Source organism: Podarcis cretensis (genome assembly GCF_951804945.1).
Source record: "Podarcis cretensis genome assembly, chromosome: 11".
NCBI classification, from domain to species: domain Eukaryota; kingdom Metazoa; phylum Chordata; class Lepidosauria; order Squamata; family Lacertidae; genus Podarcis; species Podarcis cretensis.
In genome coordinates, this window is record NC_137180.1 from 60,217,708 (window position 1) to 60,224,196 (window position 6,489).

The following is a 6,489-nucleotide window of genomic DNA, read 5'->3' on the forward strand; positions in this document are numbered from 1 at the left end:
CTACTTTCAGAATTAAAATCTGGCAATGATCTACCCCCATTTGGGGGGGGGGTCAAAGTTGTTGAGCTTTTCTTGGGAGGAGTAAAGCCCCATTTTTATACAAATACTTTCTTAGGAGGGAAGTACCGTTTCGGGGGGGGGGGGTTAAAAGCAAGGGTCAAAAGGAAAAAGTCACTCACAATAATATTGATTTGAATGAAAACAGCCACAGAGAGAAAGCTCCATCTTCCCTTCCACTGATCAGACAACAATGGGGGGGGGTAGGAGTCAGTTTCAACGACGCTAAGGAAAGAGAGCCAGAGATCAACCCGTGATCTACCAAAACTTTGTGGGGATCTACCAGTAGATCACAACTGACCTATTGGACATCCCTGATCTAAACTATACATCGAGTGGAAAAACCAACTGAACCACAACTTCAGATAGATGCCCAAAAGAACAACGGGTTTTAGTGTGACATGGTGCAGGATAATATTCAACTTTACGTTTCCCATCTGCCACTTTAGAAGGATTCGCAGATTTGAAATGCAAATTAAATTTGATTTGGAATCTGTTTTTAGGAGTTGGTGACGGCTGTATATATTGTGCAAGCTCAAGTGACCCTTCCTCATTTGTTATTGTAAATATGGTGAATAAAAATAGGCAATCAAATTTTCGTCTACTAAAAAGATAAAGAAAAAGAACGTGACCCCAGAACACAGGCTACAAGACATGGACTACACAAGGCCAACTCAGGGTGTTTTGCCTTCTGAAATGAAGGATAAGATTCTCCCACCCCTCGTCCCATGTACAGAAGCCAACTAGACTGGTAGGTGAATTGTACTTCAACTCCCATGATGGGAGAACTACACACCACACCCACTAAAGATTTGGCCTGATTTTATCCCATCACCGTTGTACAGTCTGGTTATTTTGCTGCTCTCATGGGTCACATAATGCGCCTGCCTGGGCAAAGAACCTGACTTATTTCCATAGACATACAACCTCCACTGACAAGTGAGCATCTCAGGACTTCTCTACAGATTGAAACCCACCCCTGCTGTACCTGGAAGTGGAAAGTGGAGCTGAATGGAGCACAGCTGTGGGCAACCTGAGGAAATACCACCCACCTTGGGCCTGCTCGTAAAAAGCAAGTGTAGAATGAGAAATTAGGGTGTCCGCTGTTTCCAGGAACTCTTCTTGTTGTTAGACTTTTGTGGCTGGGCTCAGAGTTCATTTGGATGCTGGGTGAGAACCCAGAGGCAGAAAGGGATGCAGTGCCAGAAGGTAAATGAATTGATTGTGATTTTGATATATTAGTACAGTGGTGCCCCGCAAGACGAATGCCTCGCAAGACGGAAAACTCGCAAGACAAAAGGGTTTTCCATTTTTTGAGCTGCTTCGCAAGACGATTTTTCCTATGGGCTTGCTTCGCAAGATGGAAACGTCTTGCAAGTTTGTTTCCTTTTTCTTAAAACCGTTAATACAGTTGCGACTTGACTTCGAGGAGCAACTCATAGCACGTGGTGTGCATCTCCGTAGGGGCAAGAACGCATGAAGGCAGGTTCTGAGGGAGAGGGAGCTTTGTTTTGGCGAAAAATAGCAAGGCGCGCACACTTCCCTCCCCATAACTCCCAGTTAGGGAGGCCAGGCTCCGGGGCTCTTTGGACGGGGCTCCTTCCTTCTCCCCCCCCCCAGCGCCCCAGCAGTGACAAGAGGCCTGCCCGGGCCCTCTGGCGCTTGCCCTGTGAGGGGCGCCCCCTACCTGCATATCCGCGCTTTCCAACCCTGCGACGTCGACGGCTGCGGCAAGTTTGCCTCTCGGTGTGTGTGCGTGCGAGTGTGTGTTCTCCTCGCCCCGCTCGAGTTAGTCCCCGCGCAGCACAGGCAGCAGGTGAGTCGCCCTTTAGCAGCGCAGAAGGCGCCGGGCCAGGCAAGGTCAGCTCAGGAGCCACCGGGGACACGCCCCTGCACTCCTCTCCAGCGGGCTGGATGCACCCCTCTCTGCTCACACGCTTCTGGCTGGCTGGCCGGCTGCAGCAGCAACAGGGGCAATAGGCATCCACCGTCACCGTCGCCGACGCTCCCTCCCTCCCTCCTGCCCGCGGCGGGCGGCTGGCTGGCTGGCGCTCTCGCTTTCTTTCGGGCTGCTGCTGCAGAAGGGATTTTGCACCAGACAACTTTTAGGCCGGTAGGAGTTTTGACTACCGCGGCGACAACAGCAGCAGCAGCAAGACGGCGCCGACTGTAGTGCAAAGGGTCGGAGCAAGGCGAGCGGAACCAATCCCGGGGGCTCAGGCAGCAACCTCCGCCCTGCCTCCCCCATGCCCCGCCCCCGCCTCTCCCTCCCTTCCAAGCACCCCCCTTTTTTGAGGTTTTTGAAGACCAAAACTTTCCCGACACCGTGCTTATCAAGACGGAAAAAATCGCAAGACGAAAAAACTCGCGGAACGAGTTTTTGCGAGGCACCACTGTAACTTTGTATTACTGTAATATTCTTATATGCAACTCCATATTTTTGTAATGTTTAAGTTGCCTGCTGTTGCTTCATTTCTTTTTTTGTATGCTGCTTAGAGATATTTTTAATATATTAAGTGGTATAGAAATTAAATACCGTATTTTTGCTCTATAGGACGCACCTTTTCCCCTCCAAAAATGAAGGGGAAATGTGTGTGCATCCTATGGGGCCAATGCAGGCTCATTGGCTTCAGCGGTAGCAAAGCGAAGCCTCCAAAGCGCAGAGGGAGCGCTCCCTCCACGCTCCGGAGGCTTTGCGTTGCTTTCACTGAAGCCTGGAGAGCGAGAGGGGTCGGTGCGCACCGATGCCTCTCGCTCTCCAGGCTTCAGGGATAGCCGCCTGAAGCCTTTGGAGCACAGCGGGAACTCGCGCTGCGCACCAAAGGCTTCGGGTTCTTTTTGCTGAAGCCGGGAGAGCAAGACTCTCCTGGCTTCAGCAGAGAGGGAGAGCTGCACAACGCCCCTTCAGCGAAGCAGGAGAAGAAATGGAAGGGGCTCCGTTTCTCCTGCCACTTCGCTGAAGGGGTGCTGAGCAGAAAGGGGGAGAATTTTTTCCCCTTGTTCTCCCCCTCTAAAACAAGGTTCATCCTATGGTCGGGTGCGTCCTATAGAGCGAAAAATACAGTAATCAGTAATCAAGAGCAATAGACTAGCCTAGGAAAGCACAGCACTTTGTCTTGCAAAAGGGGGGGAGTAGGAATCCACTGTATATAAAGTTGAAGAATTGGTTCCCCTAGCTCAGTACTGTCTACACTGGCTGGCAGCAGCTCTGCAGGATTTCAGGTGGGAATCTCTCCCAGCTTCACTGGGAGATGTCGTGGATTGAACCGGGGAACCTTTTGCATGCAAAACAGATGCTCGACTGCTGAAGTATGACGCTTTCCTGGAATCCATAGAAGTCATCAGCCATAACAGCTCTCCCTGTTCCTCTGCCACACCCGGCACCTGCTGGGATGTGCATGCATTTAAAATAGCATACCAAAATGGTCGGGACATGAGTGGTGTTGTGGTCTAAACCACTGAGCCTCTTGGGCTTGCCGATCGGAAGTTTGGCAGTTCGAATCCCTGCAGTGGGGTGAGCTCCCGTTGTTCGGTCCCAGCTCCTGGCAACCTAGCAGTTCGAAAGCACGCCCAAAAAGGGCAAGTAGATACGTAAATAGGGTATTTTTCACTCCATAGGGTCACCTGACCGTAAGGCGCACCTAGTTTTTAGAGGGGGAATTTAAGGAAAAAAAATATTATTTAAAGGGAGCGCTGAGCAGAGCCTGAATGCATCCCAGGCTCTGCTCAGTGCTCCCTTTTACGAGCCGCATGGAGCGTGTGTGCGGCGCTTGCAGGCTTTTCCCCAAGGAGGGAGAAGCCCCCAAGAGCTACACACACACACACACACAGCGGCTCTTTAAAGGGAGCGCAGCTCTTGGGGGCTTTTGCAGGAGGTGGGGGAAGTGAGAGAGCCTCGCTCTTTCACTTCCCCCACCTCCCGCAAGAGCCGCACGCTATTTAAAGGGAAAGCGGAAATCCCTGGGGTAGCTACGCTCTGTCCCTTCCCCCACCTCCCGCAAAAGCCAGGGATAGCTGTGTGAAGCCTTTGCAGGGCAGCGGGATGAAGGCTCCTCGCTGCCCTGTGGAGGCTTCGCGGGCTACCCCAGAGCTGCTCAGGTCCCCCCCCCCAGCCCCAGCCCCCAGCCCCAGGGACCACACATTCACTCCATAAGATGCACAGACATTTCCCCTTAGTTTTTAAGAGGGAAAAAGTGTGTCTTGTGGAGTGACAAATACGGTAGGTACCGCTCCGGCAGGAAGGTAAACAGCGTTTCCGTGCGCTGCTTGGGTTTCACCAGAAGCAGCTTAGTCATGCTGGCCACATGACCCGGAAGCTGTACGCCGGCTCCCTCGGCCAATAAAGCGAGATGAGTGTCGCAACCCCAGAGTCAGCCACGACTGGACCTAATGGTCAGGGGTGCCTTTACCTTTACAACACTGAGATTAAGGACTGGGAGGAAGGTGACGGACAGGGCCACTCCCAAGTAAGAAGGCAGGCAGGTGGGGGAAACTGACCTGTAGTCTAAACCACTGGGCCCAGGGCTTGCCGATCGGAACGTCAGCAGTTCAAATCCCCATGATGGGTTGAGCTCCCATGCTGGCCACATAACCCGGAAAAACTGTCTGCAGATGAGTGCCGCAACCCCAGAGTCGTTTGCGACTGGACTTTAACTGTCAGGGGTCCCTTTACCCTTTACCTCTTCGGTGGTACCTGCTCTGCGGCATAAACATTCAGAATTAATTTGCAAGATTTGCATGCAAGGCACTTCTCCGTATTTTGCCACTAAAGTCTGTGCAGAGAAGCAGTGAGGAGAACACTTGGTATCAAGTGTCAGACTATGCTTGAGGCTTTGTAATGAATTAGGGAAATGTACATACCTGGTTTATTTATTTATTTATTTTAAATAGTCTTTCAAGCCCAGTCTTCATGACACCAAAAGCCCTTTGAAGTTTTGGCTTATCTGCTTTCTTAAAACAACCCGGAAATCAATCTTAACTTATTTATGATCATTTTCATGATTATTTCATTCTTAACTTATGTCCCATCACAGCTTCGCTTGATGGTTCCTTGACACATCAACTCTGCCAGATTCTTCGCAGCGCAAGATCTGCCCCGTGCAACTTTCAACAGAGAGCCAGGCACACACAAGGAAAAGTTATGGGATGCCAGCAACTTCATCTCTTGGGCATCCTTTGTGGTTTTTCAGAACTGGTGCTGTATTAAGAAGAGAGGCATTGAGGTTTTTTGAACGCTCAGATCATGGGGAAGAGTACTGTCAAGCTTTGATGTTGGAAATCCTTCTGTCATTGTCAAATGTGCTTCATAAAAATTTCATATCAGAAACAATATTTTGATATATATTCATATCCTAGTGCTAAGGTTTTAAAGAAGGAATCCTTGGAGACTATTGATTAGGGATGAGGCATGTGGGTAGGGGAAGAGTTGCAGCTGATTGGTAGAAGCTAGGCATTTTGCTATAGCTAAAATAATATGCTGTATTTTAAAGCTTTCTTTCATTTTTTAAGAACTTCAGGAGAATTCTTGTTTTCTTTCTGAATGCAACTGTGATTTCTGAGAGATCTCCATTTTAAAAAATATAGCTTGAAGTGATTTCACAAGGAAAATGCCAGCCGTGAAAATAACGACACCATTTCATATATAAAAACTTTTAAAAATAAATAAATAAAAACCATCATGTAGAAACAATTTCTTCCAAATGTGGCACAGATACAGAGTGTGTTAAACATACCCACTTAAAAGGCTTGCTAAAAAATCAAGGTCTTCCATACGCTCAAAAAAGACAATCAAGATGACACCTTCCCCTGGGGTGAAGGGAATTTGAAAGGTTAGGTGCCACCACACTGAAGGCCCTGTTACTAAATTGTATGGAATGGAAGTCCTGATGAGATGGCAGTGAGTCCAGTGATCCAGGGGCAGAGGAAGGTGGGGTGGTGGGAGTGGTCCGTTCCGAGTGTCACCACATAACACCGGTCTTGAAAAACCTACATTGGCTCCCAGTACGTTTCCGAGCACAATTCAAAATGTTGGTGCTGACCTTTAAAGCCCTAAACGGCCTTGGTCCAGTACATCTGAAGGAGCGTCTCCACCCCCATTGTTCTGCCCGGACACTGAGGTCCAGCACCGAGGGCCTTCTGGCGGTTTCCTCATTGCGAGAAGCCGAGTTACAGGGAACCAGGCAGAGGGCCTTCTTAGGAGTGGCACCTGCCCTGTGGAACGCCCTCCCACCAGATGTCAAAGAGAACAACAACTACCAGACTTTTAGAAGACATCTGAAGGCAGCCCTGTTTAGGGAAGCTTTTAATGTTTGATGCATTACTGTATTTTAATATTTTGTTGGAATCCGCCCAGAGTGGCTGGGCAAACCCATCCAGACGGGTGGGGTATAAATAAGAAATTATTATTATTATTATTACTGAAGGGGGTGACAA